Below are 15,541 nucleotides of genomic sequence, written 5' to 3' on the forward strand. Positions count from 1 at the left end.
AGGACCATCGGACCCATCGTCTGACATTTGCATAACCTCCTGTCTGTCGAAGTGTATGCCTGGCAACCAAAGTGGTGCTGTGGTTGCGCCGCACAAAGGGAAGCTGACCTAAACAATGGAAGTATGCGCAAAACTTTTAACCTCGGCGCCAGTAGATAAATCAACCTGGATCATCACCCACAGCATTCGTTGTCAGCACACACCTTCATTGTGTGTCCAGCAAGAGGTAAATCCCCTACAGACACACAGGCACTTGAAGAAAAGAATTATAAAGATTAAATGTTAATCTTTAACAATCATTTTAGACAAAAATATAAATAAGTTTCTTGCCATTTTGGCTTTCGTTCCTTATTTATCAATAAAAGCTATATTACCACATCTGACTTACCACTTTCTTTCTTCAGTGCATCCACACACAATCGAAGCGTTTCTGTGAATCTGCCAGTTACATTCATGCCTGAAGGTGTGTGCCTGTGTGTTCAAACATTTTCCCACTCTGGCCAGGACACTGCAGCTATAAATTGCAGCAGGACGCCCTTCTCGCTGGACGCGTGTGTGTGAGTCAATATTTTTTCATGTTAATTCAACTTGCATGGGTGCGGCACCCAGTGATGGTGATGAGGTGAGCCCCGGACTGCTGGACGCCTGGACTCTTGGACTCCTGGAATGTAAATCAAGGCTAGCAATCCGAATCAGGATACGAAACTGATTCTGGCTCACCGTTTCGCTTTAACTTTTGCCCCCGAATCGTTAAAAGTTTTAATGGAAATGCTCGAAATTAAGTGATCAATTAACATTAAGTACCGAAATGCAGGGTGAAACTTCATAAAAAATGTTAGGGCAAGGTGATTAGATTAAAGACAAAGGATTGACCCTTTGGAAATCAAAAGTTTTCACGGGTTGTCCGATCCCCTAACCCAACCCAACCTAACATAACACTAAACGTAACGATGAGCGTTACGATGTTGTCGGCTAAATTGCCAATTAAGATTTTTAACGATTCCAGCCATGGCGAAGACGAAGACTAAAAGACTAAAAAGCTGGCAAACTTGAAATTAGTAAGTCATTAAAGAGCGACCGGGCCAGCCGGGCAAAAAAGAGCAGCCGGATCCGTTAAAGAGTAGAGCACTCAAAAAGGTGCCTTGGGTCAGGTGACGGGGCGTGGCCAGGGCTGAGTGGGAGACACAGCAGCTGACAGGCTGACGTTTGGGTAACTAATAGGCCTTATTTGCATGTTAATTGCTCTCGACTAAGTCAACACCAACAGCAGCCAGCAGCCAGCGTCCTGGGCACAGCCAGGAAAGCATCAGCGAGGGTAAACGACAGCATAAAAGTATTATAATAACAGTAGCAAAAATTTCCCAGCAACACGAAGAAAACAGCAACAAGAATAATGAGCGAAGCAAAGGAAAAGCTACTAGTATGGCTAAAAAACAAACTCACGTTTTGCATTAATTTTGCCGGAGAAGACCTGGCGACAAGGCGGCATCGGGCGGAAGAAGTGTCGCCGGAAAGTAGGCAACACTCCTCTAATGAACCCATTAAATTTGGCAGCCACATGAAATTATGCTGCCATTTTGAATTGTAACCACCACCGCAACCAGTCACCACATTGTAACCCGACATTGATGTCTCTCTGTACATCCACATGTGTGTACATAATTTCATGGTACGCACATATAAATCGCTTTGAGCACATTCTCTGATTCGGCCATAATTGTTTGTACTTTGTTTTTCGGAGCACACATGCTGGGGAATATTTCACAGTCAGCCCGCAAACTATTTGCCTAATGACAAACATAAAGCAGCGAGCTACATTTTGCAAAAACGCAAACAAATAAATACTTTTTCTTTTGCCGCTTGCCGTTTGCGTTTGCCATTCATTTTAATTTCATTTTTAGAATCTGCATATGCATGTCGCTTTGTTTTGTGGTTACTGGAATTCAAGCCAGCCAGCCAGGGGGTGCAGGATATAACAATTTCACTAACTAACGCCATCAGCAGATAAACTAACAACTGAACAACTTTGGCGTATATGCGGAAATTATGCAAAACTACCAGAAAAAGCTAAAGCCAAAGCCGATTTGTTCGACCATAAACAAATAATAAAAAGTCCTTGAAAGGAGAACCAAATAAATTTCATTTTTAATTTTTATATTTTAAGTAGGTTTTATATTAAATATATAAAGTTTTAATTGTACTTTCTAAAATGGTTGTTAGAGCACGTTTTCTATTTAATCCTGAATAATTTCTGTAATGTTCTCAAATTGAATAATACATTATGATAATGCCACAATCCTTAATCTAATTAAATGATTTCGACAACTGAATGAAAACGCATGCAATTATACAATCGGCACCAACCAAACAAAAATATAAATACGTATACGAAAAAACAACAAATTAATTGAGCTGAGAATGCTAACCATTTTGTTAAATCGATCAAAGTTAATTGAAGTCAGACCACCACCGCCATTTGCATGTCATACATATTTAACAAACAGAAAAACACTCAACATAACCGACTGCAACAGCAGTCAAATTAGCATAAATTGTGAGGACCCGGCCGCACGCAACATGCGACATGCAACACGCCACAGTGCGAGGGCTCTAATCAAAAATTACCCTTCGTGTTTTTATGCAATTTGCGCATAGTTATGAAAATGTACGATTAACAGCGAACAGGGAGACAACAAAAAATAAATCGTAGAGCTCGCAAAACAAGAAGAAAACCAAAAATCAAGCACATAATTTGAGCCACAACTTGTGGCACACGCAACTGCAAAGCAAAACAATTGCCGGATCTTCCGATCGAATAATAAAACGGAAGCCCATCGTGTGTATCGACTCCAACACATCATATAAATAAACCATTAATGCCCAATGAAATGGGAACCCTTTACCTTTTGCCACGTGGCGCATACTCGAGTACCTCAGGAAGTACAAAAATCAGAAAAAAAGAGAAAAAGTAACCCGAAATCACATGCAATAAAAAGTGTAATTTGTACACTAAATATGTGAGCAAGGTGCGAAAGCCATAAAATGCCAGTCAAGCCGGTATGTGCCACGTGCAGTTGGGATATTACGTATACGCAGCGTTACATACTTAGCCGGAAGCTCAAGTCGCTAACTAGGAAATAGTCATAGTCAAGTTTATCTTTATCTCCTGGCTATGCACCGCAGGCCATGCCCATAAATTCACAAGTGCGCCCATTAACGCTCCAGTCTGGCCGCCCGGCCGCCTAGCCAAAGTCCTTAAAGCATAAAAGCCGCGTCCATAAATTTAGCCCGCCTAATACAATGTCGTCCCGACCGGCGAGCATAATGGCCTAAGTAAGCGGTTAACACTTGCGGAATGAGCAGAAGAATCCTGGTGAGAATCCTGCGGCAAAGCCAGTGCCTGGCGAGACAATGGCTTTCCACGGTCCCAGCCGCAACTGCGGAAGACTCCATTAAATTGTCAATTGTATGAAAAAAAGGGAGCCGTGGAATGGAATTGAAATAAACAAGAAAGGAAAGCTAACTTCGGGCTGAGCCGAAGTTTATATACCCTTGCAGTTAAAACCGGATATATATCGCAAACATCGGATATAGTTGGCCGATCCTTATGGGAATAGGAATATATACTCCAATTTATTACAATACAAAATCTAAAAAAAGTCCCAAGCTTCTATCTTCAAAAATACGAAAGTTGATATTTCTACCAAATACCATTTCCGATCGTTCAGTTATATGGCAGCTATAGGATATAGTCGGCCGATCCTAATGAAATTTGGTAGGTTGGATCAACTGACCAAAAATAGAGTCTGTACTAAATTCCAGCTTTCTATCTTCAAAAACACGAAAGTTGGGTCATTTCCGATCGTTCAGTTATATGACAGCTATAGGATATAGTCGGCCGATCCTTATGAAATTTGGCATGTCGTAATATTTTGCCAAAAATAGCTCTCATGTGAAATTTGAACTCTCTAACTCTAAAAATACCAAAGTTATACCATTTCCGATCAATCAGTTATATGGCAGCTATAGGATATAGTCGGCCGATCCGGGCCGTTCCGACTTATATACTGCGTGCAAAGGAAAGAAGGGTGTGTGCAAAGTTTCAAGACGATAGCTTTAAAACTGAGAGACTAGTTTGCGTAGAAACAGACAGACGGACAGACGGACAGACGGACAGACGGACAGACGGACAGACGGACAGACGGACAGACGGACAGACGGACATGCTCATATCAACTCAGGAGGTGATCCTGATCAAGAATATATATACTTTATAGGGTCGGAGATGTCTCCTTCACTGCGTTGCACACTTTTGGACAAAATTATAATACCCTCTGCAAGGGTATAAAAAGAAATCATACATATATAAGAACTGAAAGTAATACGGGGAATATCTGCATATCGGGCTGCTGCGTAATTGAACTCTACAATTGTTGAATTTACTGCAATTTTATGGGCTACTGTGGACGCAAATTGTGCGCTCGCTGATTGAAATAAATTGAAGCTTAATGCCCGCGAATATTGAAAAAAGTTTTCTCGATTTAATGGTCCTCTGATTGAATTACGTATACGCCGTGTGAACGAATGGCCAGAGGGCCAGAGGAAAGTCAGTTAGCCGCGTAGTCCGTGTAGCAGCCACAACCCACAGGCATTTATCATAAAACTTGGTTTTACCATAATTACAGGAATGTAGATGATAGTAGTTATGCTCTCGGCTATATAGTATATTCAATCAATTGGAAAAGTGCACACCTAAACAAGTGAACAATTGAGCAGTAGGGCCATTCAAAACGGTCGAACAATCGAATGGACTGGGGCTACGTATAAACAATTGTGCACATAAATTAGCGTGTTATGTTAGTTTTTCGAGGTAATCGCTTTTTGGCAATGCTTTGTTTTCTCCCCATTTTATTTTGTTGGCTGTTGGTTGCATGCCACACGAGACTGAAAGGGCTGCCATGTGCATGCGGCTGAATGGGTTTGTTCCAAAATGGAGTTGTTACACACGGATCGACCATCGACCATATACAATATCTCTCCCATTTTATGGTTATTTTTCGGGCTGGCTCAGCGGAAGTCATAATGGTCACATAATGCAACAAATGCGCTGCAATAGGGCATTATGCGAGACAGAGTTGAGTTATGTCAGCCATAGTCTGATAGCCCTGTTTATTTGTTCATTGACTCACAAATTATATGAATTTTAAGGTATCTTCGCATTCCATTATCTTAACCATTATCTTACAGGACTAACCACTCAACACTTTGCGCCTTTTTGAAAATGTCCGAAAAGATAAAAATCCATCCATCAGTTGGTCCTTTGGCTCTTATCTTAATCTGCCATTACTTGTGTTGCTTCGCAGCCTTTTCTACAATTTGTGGCCCTTTTCTGTGGCAGCTGGAAAAGCGCATTGCTTGCCACGTTCGCCTTTTGTTTTTACTTGTTTTAATTAAAAATGTGCTCGCCTGCTTTTGTACTTTTGCTTCTGCTTCAGTCGGGTAACAGGCAGGCGGCAGGCATGCAGGCAACTTCCGACTGGGATTAAAATCAATGTCCTGTTCTCTGCGATCTCTGACTTTTGCAGTACCCCGGCCCCAGCCTTGTGCCCCCTCTTCTAACCAGTGGTGTCATTTCCGCTTTTTTCCCGTCAGATCTGGGTTTTTTTGAAGCGTGATTGCGGGAAAAATATGAAAACAGCGGGCAGCGGGAATTCTGGCTTTTTGAGGAAATTTACGCAGCTTTTTTTTTTTTGTTTACTTTTTGATGCATTCTCTGTTGAAAATATTTTTAAAATTAAAAAGAAACAAATCTCTCCAATCCTTGAGTATTTTGGTACTCCTAATATAGATAAAATTTAACGACTGTACAACGAAATAACCATGGTAGAGTGGGAAAATGTCGATGATACTGTTAAGTTCTGGGCTGAAGTTCTTAAATATCGGGATTCTGGCGGAAACTGCCGTTTTCAGGAATTGGCTTCAGTTGCTCTGCAAATGCAGTCCTGCCTTGGTCGAATGCCGACGTCGAGCGGGTGTTCAGCCAAGTACATTTAATAAAAACGAAAATTCGAAATAACATGAGCGTTGAAACGTTAAACGCTATACTGAGTATAAGGTCCATATTTTAATTTGTATCTTAAAATTATAAATTAATTTACTTAAAATTTAAGGTACGGGCTGCGTCGACACAATATGTGCTGTTTTAACTATAATATACCACCCAGCTGCCTATCTACAATTGAAGACAAGAAATTTTATCCAACTGATGATGATGATAATATTGACGACATCTTAAATATAATATAGATCTTAATTTTTGCACATTATTGTTTTTTTTTGGTTTCTTTGTAATCATATCCGTTAGAGAATTACCCATATATTTTATGTTAAGTGGAACTGAAGTCTTATTAGTGAATAACATGCAGTACATTGCCTTATAAAAATCAGTTTTTTTCCTAACTTTTTTTCTCTGGTATTCCGCTTTTTTTAGCTTTTTTTTTTCCTTGATCCAGCTTTTTTTGCTCAGAAAAAAGTGACACCACTGCTTCTAACCACGCCCTCTCTCAATCTGTCAACGCACTCAGGGCCGCCACCGAAGGCTGAAAGGCTGCCTGATGGCTGAAGGCTGAGGTTGAGGCTGCAACACTGAGAAGGAGACAATAAATTTCATATTGCCATAGGACATAAAAGGGCGTGTATAATATGCAAACACAATCAACGCGTCAGGACAGTTGCACGCACCCCCCGCAAGTGGATACAGGGGGCGGTGAAGGGGTGGAGCCTGGGAAAAGGGTCGCCATGAAAGGATACCCCGCATCCATACTCACTCTCACACTCACAAACATACGCATTCGCATAACAATTCAAGTGAAGCACACATACGCAAATAAATGTAAGCTAAACTTTGAAGTGCCAGGCAGGCACATATTGCATATGTAATAGTTGGAGTGTGCGTGTGTCTGTGCTTGGGTGTGTAAGTGTGGGTGTTGGTGTGTGTGCATAAAGCAAAGCAATATAAAAGGAAATAAACCGGCGACAGCGCTGCCAGCTCCACAAACTAAACGAAATAAAAAAGAGAAAAACGAAAAGGAAAATATAAAAAGAAAGCTAAAGGAAGAAAAATATGAAGAGCAAAAAAGTTTTTTATGTGGAGACGTGCAGAAATTTTTAATTTGCGGTTTGCCCACAGTCACACTCACACTAACACATACACATCCAGAGAGAGAGAGGGACAAACTGTGCTGAAGCTGAAACTAAAGCGGAGCTATAACCCCGACTATAGCTTCAACTGCTCTGCGGATGTCAGTCGAGCACGCCGCTTATTATGATTTACATATTTTCTATGCGGCTCTCCAAGCGCCCAAAACCAGAAGTTTGCCCAGAAGCAGCCGTGGCAGCAGCCGTTGAAGTTGGAGATCCAAGAGTTGGAGAGCCGTAGACAGAGCACATTTTGTAATTAAAGTTCACGAGGTCAACATGGCATTCAGAAGCCAGCATCTCCATTCAACATACAGATTCGATGGCGGCGGGGCAGCAGCTGCCTTCAAGTCGCATTGTTGCTCGCTAGCCATTTTTATTGCATACACTCAGGCGCGCCAAGGAGCGGGGGGCAACCGAAGGACCTCCACTGGCAACGAGTTAAGTGCGCTCTAAAATATGTGCCTACACACAGAGAAATATAAATAGATTTTAATAATTTAATGACTTTGAAAAGTGAAATAAGGATAGTATTTACTTTATTCATGTTTTATATCCTTAATATTTAAAGTATTTTAAAACTTCTAAATGATCTGAATTTTATTTTTTTAAGTGTGATTACAAATGCGTTGACGTACATACTTCAGACGCAGTTAAAACAGAATCCTGGAGGAGCCAGGGGCAGGAGGTATAAAGGATTTCAAGCCACAACGCACCCAACAATGCGAAGTCCGCTTCCTGATCTGCTCTCCCGCTTTCGTCCTTTTCTTCAGTGCCACCACTATCCGTTGCTCCCATGGTGTCTGTCATTTGCATATTTAAATTGCAGCCAAGCAGATTGTCATCAGCGCGTTTAAAACGTTGATAAATGTGAGCCATAATTTTATGTTGCACGCACTCGCTCACTCACACGCTTACACTTACACACACACACCCAGATACAAATACTTTTACATACACACACTTGCTTGCAGCGAAGAGCATTTTAAATGCTCAACACGGCGTATGAGTAACTTGCGGCTGCTGCCACGGCAACTGGCACACACAAGCATCTTATGATTAATAAAGTTTTTCGATTTATTACCAACACGTTTTAAGCCAGTTTCTTTGGCCAAAGGGTTTAATCATCATTGTGTGTGAATCCCAATCAACAAGCTCTGCCCTACATTTTTCCACGCTTTGTAAAGTATTTCTCTTTTAAGACCATAATGTCTGGGACAACATAGTTATAGTTCTACCGGTAACTACTTTAGCAACTCATTCATCTCCCCACTAATAGAGTCTCAATGTGTTTGGTGCTTGGTCAGGAGCATATAAACTTTCTCGTATACATTTAGTTATGCTTTATTATCCCTTTTCCTCCCGGGACACCACCGCCAGGACTCGGCAGGACTCACAGAAAGCAAACAGCAAACAGTAAACAGCAACGGGGCAATCGCAAACACGGCCAACTCTCGAATGCAAGTCGGTGAAGTTAGGGGAGCAAACATGGGAGCCAGTGCAGCTTGAGTAGCAGTCGGCAAACATCCACACACACTGGCCCACTCTGAGCACACCGCACTCCGCCCCTCTGGCTGCATCATTCACAATTTGTTTCAATTTAAAATGCCTTGTCGCTGGGAGCTCCGCTCATCCAGCCAACCCCACAGCGCCCACGAGAGGGCGTACGTGTAGTTTTAGCGGGCAGTGTGTGGGTGTGTGCAGTGGGTGCCCTTGGCTGGTTGCGCATTTCAGTTTCAGTTTGGTTTTCAAGCGCGCTCTCAAAAATTATCACAGGGAATGTTTCAGCGCCGCTGTCGAGTGCGAAAAGGTTGGCCCCGCACTTAACCAATGTCAACGGCAGTACCACCCAAGGTCACTGCAAAAAATATAAAATACTAGATTTAGAATAATTGCTTAAGTATTATACATAATCCAAGGAGAAGGCGCTTAAGGTTATGAAATTCTTAGAGTTATAATGTACAATAAGAACATTAATTTTTTTCCAGTGGACAACCCCTCAAAACACACCCGTTAACTGACTGCCACCGGAAGGAAGCAAGAAATAGCTGGAGCAGAAGCTGCCGTCGCGTTGAGACGATTCGTTGTCGCCCGGCATAAGCGTATTTGCTGGAAACGTAACGCTTGTTAAAACAGATAAGAGCGCACAGGATATATCCACTCGGGGCACCCACAAAGATACACAGACGCACTCCCCCAGACCGGTAGAAGCAGTCCCACCGAAACCAGGATACAGAGCTGGAGTCGGTGCCAGAGTAGGTGTGTGATTCACAGAGCTCCTCGAGTGGTAGAACCATGGTCATGATAAATGACATGTTTCATTTGACATTTTAACAAAGTGTTGAATTTTTGCTGCTTACTGTGTCAGAGGAAACGAGACGGGGGATCTTGGCACGTTTTTTCTATGTCCTTGTTTTGCTTGGCGTTATTTTTTACCATCTACCATCTTTTTTTCCCTGTGGCCGACAGTTCCGCGTGAATTGTTTGGAACTGTTAAATAAACCCAACCACCAAGAAGCTATTGCTTCCTGGTCTCCGCCCCACATATCCTCATTTCTCAAAATACGTACATACAAACAGGACATACGTATGTATATGCGTACAAGTACCGCGGGCAACAGAGTAACAGTATAATTTTTCAATCATGTTTGAGTGCTCTGGGTGGAGCCGAGAACTCCTGCAAGGACTGCGCTCCGTAAGTACTTTTCCCCCAAGTTTGCATTGATCTGGCAACTGTCAAGCAATTTGGAAAACAATTCCTTTTACAGCCAGCGAATTGGAGATGACATATGGGATTGCTTTCGTAAAATTTTAATCGGAATCGGTTTGAGGAATTTACAGTGTCAATGTTAGGTGTGAAGAGTATTAGATTACATTTAATTAAATTAATAAATTTGAAGCTATCAAAAGGTATGACATATTCCTAAAACTATAAATATCTATAAAGGATTTTAATAAAATATTCAAAAAAACACCGTTACCTTACAATACCGGCCTGAAATTTTAAGCCTATAGGATGCGTTGGGCTATGGGATATGGGAGTGTTCGGAGGACGATAAAAACTTTTACGAAAAAGAGCCACCAGACACCTTTCCTGCCGGCTGGTGGCCCCATTTAATGCACTTCAAATTGACAAGTAAAACCGCAAACATTTGCTGACCCGCAAAACTGTTGGAAAAGGAACAAAAGGAAAATGCGTGGCAATGTGAAAAACGGTCGCCCTACCAATAAACCAAAACGAAAAAAAAAAAAATAAAATAAAACTTCTCATAAAAGGACCAGAAACAAAAAAAATACGTACATACATCGCTACAGTTTAAAAATGTGCCAATACGCACACCACCTCGCAGCACTCACACATGCATTTGCATATAAATGGCGGGGAATGCAAAAAAAGGCAAGAAAAGTGATACAAAACAAACGAAAAAATTAAGTGTGGCAAGGACGAGGGGGTGGAGAGAGCAGGAGGCCAAACAAAGGGCACGAAAATATTTTTAAAAAAGGCCAAAAAAAAAACAGCAAAAAAGTGCAAACATTTAAGCCGAAACTGAAATGCTGCCAACTCACTAAAAATGGTGAATGATGCGAAAAAAAGGGGCAGCCGCTGGGGCATACGCACTGGGCGTGGCAGTCTGGGTCGGTGTCTGAAACAAAGCCAAGCCATAAAAATAAATATAAATTTAAAAATTTTTCTTTTTCCTGGCCATTTATGTGTGCGTTTGTCCGTTTGTTGGCAACGTATCGCAGTAGTGGAAGTAGCAAAAGTAGCAACAGCGCCAACTGACACTAGCTAACTGTCCACAGCAGGGATATACATACAGGCACCTCCATAGCATATATATTCGTGTATTTTGATGGTTGGCGGAGGCGTGGCCCAATGCTCACCTGGACGCCTCTTTAGCCGCGGCCGGCGGTTGACAATGCTGCTGTGTCTGCCAGCGTTTTTATGAATTATTTCGTAATAAATTTTCGAAAACAGTTTTTTCGTTCATGCAACAGCAGCAGGGGGTGCAACACACACATACTCATACTCACAACAACAAAAATTTAACGCCGCATTGAGTCTGTTAAAAGTTGGTAGGTGTGGCTGTACGGCATACTGTGGCATACTGCGGTTTTTTTTCGCACACAAAAAAAGGAAAAGATATCCTGCCTGGGCTGCACAACACAAATATTTAAATTTAATTAACTTTATTTGCCAAAAGCCGAGCTGCGGCAGGCCGAGCTATTAAATAACATGTGCCAGGGGTGGGAAGGGAGGGGGAAGAGTCCTGGGGGTCCTGTGGGTGTGAGATGTGTTTATCCTGCAACTTAACGTCAATCAAATCGAAGCAGCAAACCATCATAAAAATAGAAAATAAAACAAAATGGCGGAGAGGCAAAGAGAAGAAGAGTCCTTTTGACGCTTTCAGCCACTTCCGGGCGGAAGAGAGATTTAGTTTCGTCTTCGGTTTTATGATATCGGGCTGGCTAATTTAGTGCAGTTGGACTTCCAACCGAATTAGCATTGAAATAAAAATGCGAACTCTGTTAAACAAATAGCCCCAAGCAGTAGCCCGGCCACGGGGATAAGGATAAGTTATCCCTTTTGTCATAAATGTGCGTTTCGCAGACATTTCCAAATTGTAATACATCCGCTCTCACACACTCAACGGGGAAGGACTCAAAAAAAAAAATAATAAAGAAGAGAAGAGTGAGCCGCATATGCCGGGGCATTTGTTTAACTGAAAACTGTAGCCGGAACGGAAACGGAAATATATGCTGTCAGCATTTTATTTGTTTGTGAGTGCGTGATTTTTATGCTTCTCTGGCCAGGGCAAACATGGCTATAGCTATGGCTCTGGGGCCCCTTTGGCTAAAAGGGCTGCAAAATAATAAAAGAAAACGGCCAAGGCAAGAACGGAACGGAAAGCGGAAAGCGACTTAGCAAAATGCGGTACGGAGATGGGTGAAATGTTGAAATGGCGGGGCAGTAGTGGGGCAGTGGCACACAATAGCCATAGCCTAAAGCATCACTTTGTTAGCCGCCATTTGTGGAAATTGTTTATGCGAGTAGTTTTGTTGCTCCCTTCGACCAATGAGAAAATTTTCCACAATTCTCAATGTAAAATATACACCAAAAGAAAAATGGTTATCCTTGCCGATGTCTTCCCCCCTTTGCCGTAGGCAGAATCAATTTTGATTACAATTCTGATAGATTTCTGATAGAAATGGCTAGTATCCCTTTCATTCTTTAAATTTTCAGTCAGCTCCCAAATATTATCTGTAGTGTAGTCCCCTGACAAAGTCCTCAGCCCCTCGAGAGTTCTCAACTAAGGCAATCAGCAATGCAAATGCGCCTGCAATGGATTCCGCAATTAAAGCATCGCCCGGCAGGCGAAACCCCAAGCTAGTGTGAAAGCAAATAAATGCTCATACGCCCCGTGGTCCGACACCAGCCTTAAGCATGGAGCTTCTATTGTTTCGAGCCGTGTTGCATCCACATAAATAACTGAGACTTGAGCTGGGCGTGTGTAGACAGCAGATAATGGTCAAGTTGGAAGTACTCTTACACACACACACACACACATCCAGGCACTCACTCACACATACATGAGGCAGCAGAAATATTGTTTCCGGTTTTTGTTTTCATAAATTACGCCGCATAAATTGCGCATTCAATCGTGTGTGTAAAAAGGCCAAGAATGAAAGGGAATAGGTACGGTCTTTGGCTTTACGATGTTTTTATTTACTTGGGCCAGCGTCGTTTTGTGCCATGTTTGTTTTCATGTTTAACCCGCATCTACAATTCAATTGATTTTCAGTTTCTCTTTCAGTGGCTCTCAGTCTTTCTTGCCTTGCAGTCATTTGTAGAGTGCTCTGGCCGAGGTGTTTGGCCAATAAATTGTTCCAACAGTATGAGTGTGTGTATGCGCTCCTTTTAGCCGGGTTTAGTACCGAGTGTGCCGGTTGCCTCACGGCTATTATTATTGTTGCTAAATATGCGGCAGGTGGCAAAGTTTAATAATGAAACACATAAATTGCCAAAGGTTAGCACCTCGCCAAAAGCCAACGGCAATGGCAACGGCAGCGGCAACGGCAGTGGCACAGGGTGCTTATTCGTCCTTTTTCAGCCAGTTGGTAAATAACTTCAGGTGGTTGACAGTCGTCGTGTGTCTGTTTGGCTTTTTCATTCGATGCTGGCCAAAGTAAATTAGCAGCTAGTTAGTTTATTATGAAGCGCTTGACCCTTTCCCCAAAAACTTTGCCAACTTGTGTTCCCATTGTTGGTCCAATTAAAATACTTTGTCCGAAAGTTGACCCTCTCTCGGATGGTCAACTGCAAAATGTGAACTGTATTCGGTTGAGTGGTTCGGCTCGAGTCCATTTGGAGTACGTGTTGAGGGTTTTGTTTTGGGTCAATGACAAATTCACCACTAATCTGCATTTCTAGACGGTCGCCGGCCACTGACATACGTATAAATATGCATTTATTCATTTCACAAACAAAGAAAGTCCTGGGCAGTAAAAAAAAGAATTATAAACACACAAATTTTTGGCTGCAAATCCAGTCTAGACCAAATAAATCAAGATGCAAGCTGCCTCGGAGGGGCAGATGGAAATGAATACATTACACGACACTAAAGATTTACGCACAATCAATCAAACACTCGCATATGGGCGAGGAGTGCCTGCCCTGTGTGTCCTCCTCGGATGCTCAAATGCTCAGATGCTCAGTCGGTAGTGCTCAAGTGACCTGGCAAAGTTGCTCAAATATTCATGCATCATCTGCTCCATCTTACATTTCATCCATATCCTTATATCCCATCCATGCCGCCCCATAATGCCGCCCTCTCTCTAATCAGCCGTAAGTCAAGCGATTGCCATTCAAGTGCCATTCAGGCGCAATTATGGATCCACTTCAATGTGAATATCCGTAATAACCAGAGTCGCATTACACAGCGTTTTACTGTCTCGCTCTAACCCCACCTCCCCCCGCAATCGCTATCTTTATTCCTCTTTCATTGGCTGAGTGGTTTTTGTAGCATGCAATTTTGATGGCTTCGCACTCGATCTGAATCACCCTATTCCAATCCGTTTATGCATGTCCTGCTGCCATTGTGGTTGCGGGCTTCAAGGATAATACTTCCGCATGCCATATTTGCACATCCGTTTTATAGTGCCAGTGTGTGTGTGTTATGGTGTTCGTGTGCATTATTTGTTAATCAGCTTGTTTGCTTTTATGCTTTCGATGCGACCGACATGCATTCACACTCGCAATGGTTAAGTTTTCTCTGCCCTAATGTTTGCTCTTTGCCGAACAATATGAACCTCCACTTATCTGTTGCATTATAGAGTCCATTAAAATTGCCATAGGTAAGCCACACGAAATGATGACCAATAGCAGCACCTGCTCTATAATCACATGCTAATTCCAGTGGAAATAATGGAAACTCTAAAGAAAAGACCAAACATTTAATTAGAAATTTAATATTAATGCCTTGAATATATTAGTCCATATATATTATGTTATATATACTATATATTAATATCTTGACTTAAAAATAAGCCATTTTAATGCCTTCCATGTCTAATATATTTTATGATATTCAAAGACCTTTGAACGGCAAGCACATTAGCATTTTCCGGCATCTGGTTCTGATTCGGATTCTGATTTTCGCAACTGTCATTCCGCTCGTACATAATTTCTACTTATTCGTATAAATTTGTCAGATATTTATGCCCGTTTATTTATCACACTCTGGCACACACACGCTGTAAAAGTTTCCGAGAAAGAGCCTGGCTATTTAGGAGTACATTTTGTGGTCGAGTTGCTGGAAAGTTCAGGCTTTGTTATTCGACATTTATTGCTTTATCACTTGGAAATTCTGGTTCGCATTAATGTATGGCGGTGCTATCATCCGGCCTTTGCCATATTTCTTGGACGGCTTCTGGGCATGTTGACCGACTAGATGGCTGCGTTAATAGGATAACAAATGACAATTGTTGTTGATCGTGGTAATTTGTTTTGATTTGCCCGTCACAGCGCCGAAAGTTTCCCATAATCGAACTGGCAATGTCCCGCAAATACTCGTTATTATAATGACTATATTCGGATCGGGTAACTAACAAAGGACATTCAATAGTAGAAACATGTGTGTTCCGGCAGCTAAGCCGCAAAATCCATTTGATGTGATACACCAACAATTCACCATTTTATTGACAGTCGAAATGAAACAAACATAATATATGGTACTCTATATAAATGTGTTTCTGCTGGAATATTTGCAGATTTGTGCGGCTAAGTGAAATGCTTTTGTGTTGTTTGGCTAAAATTAACGAGATTGCTCTCAGCTTTTGCTGC

Source organism: Drosophila bipectinata, chromosome 2R (genome assembly GCF_030179905.1).
Source record: "Drosophila bipectinata strain 14024-0381.07 chromosome 2R, DbipHiC1v2, whole genome shotgun sequence".
Taxonomy (NCBI): domain Eukaryota; kingdom Metazoa; phylum Arthropoda; class Insecta; order Diptera; family Drosophilidae; genus Drosophila; species Drosophila bipectinata.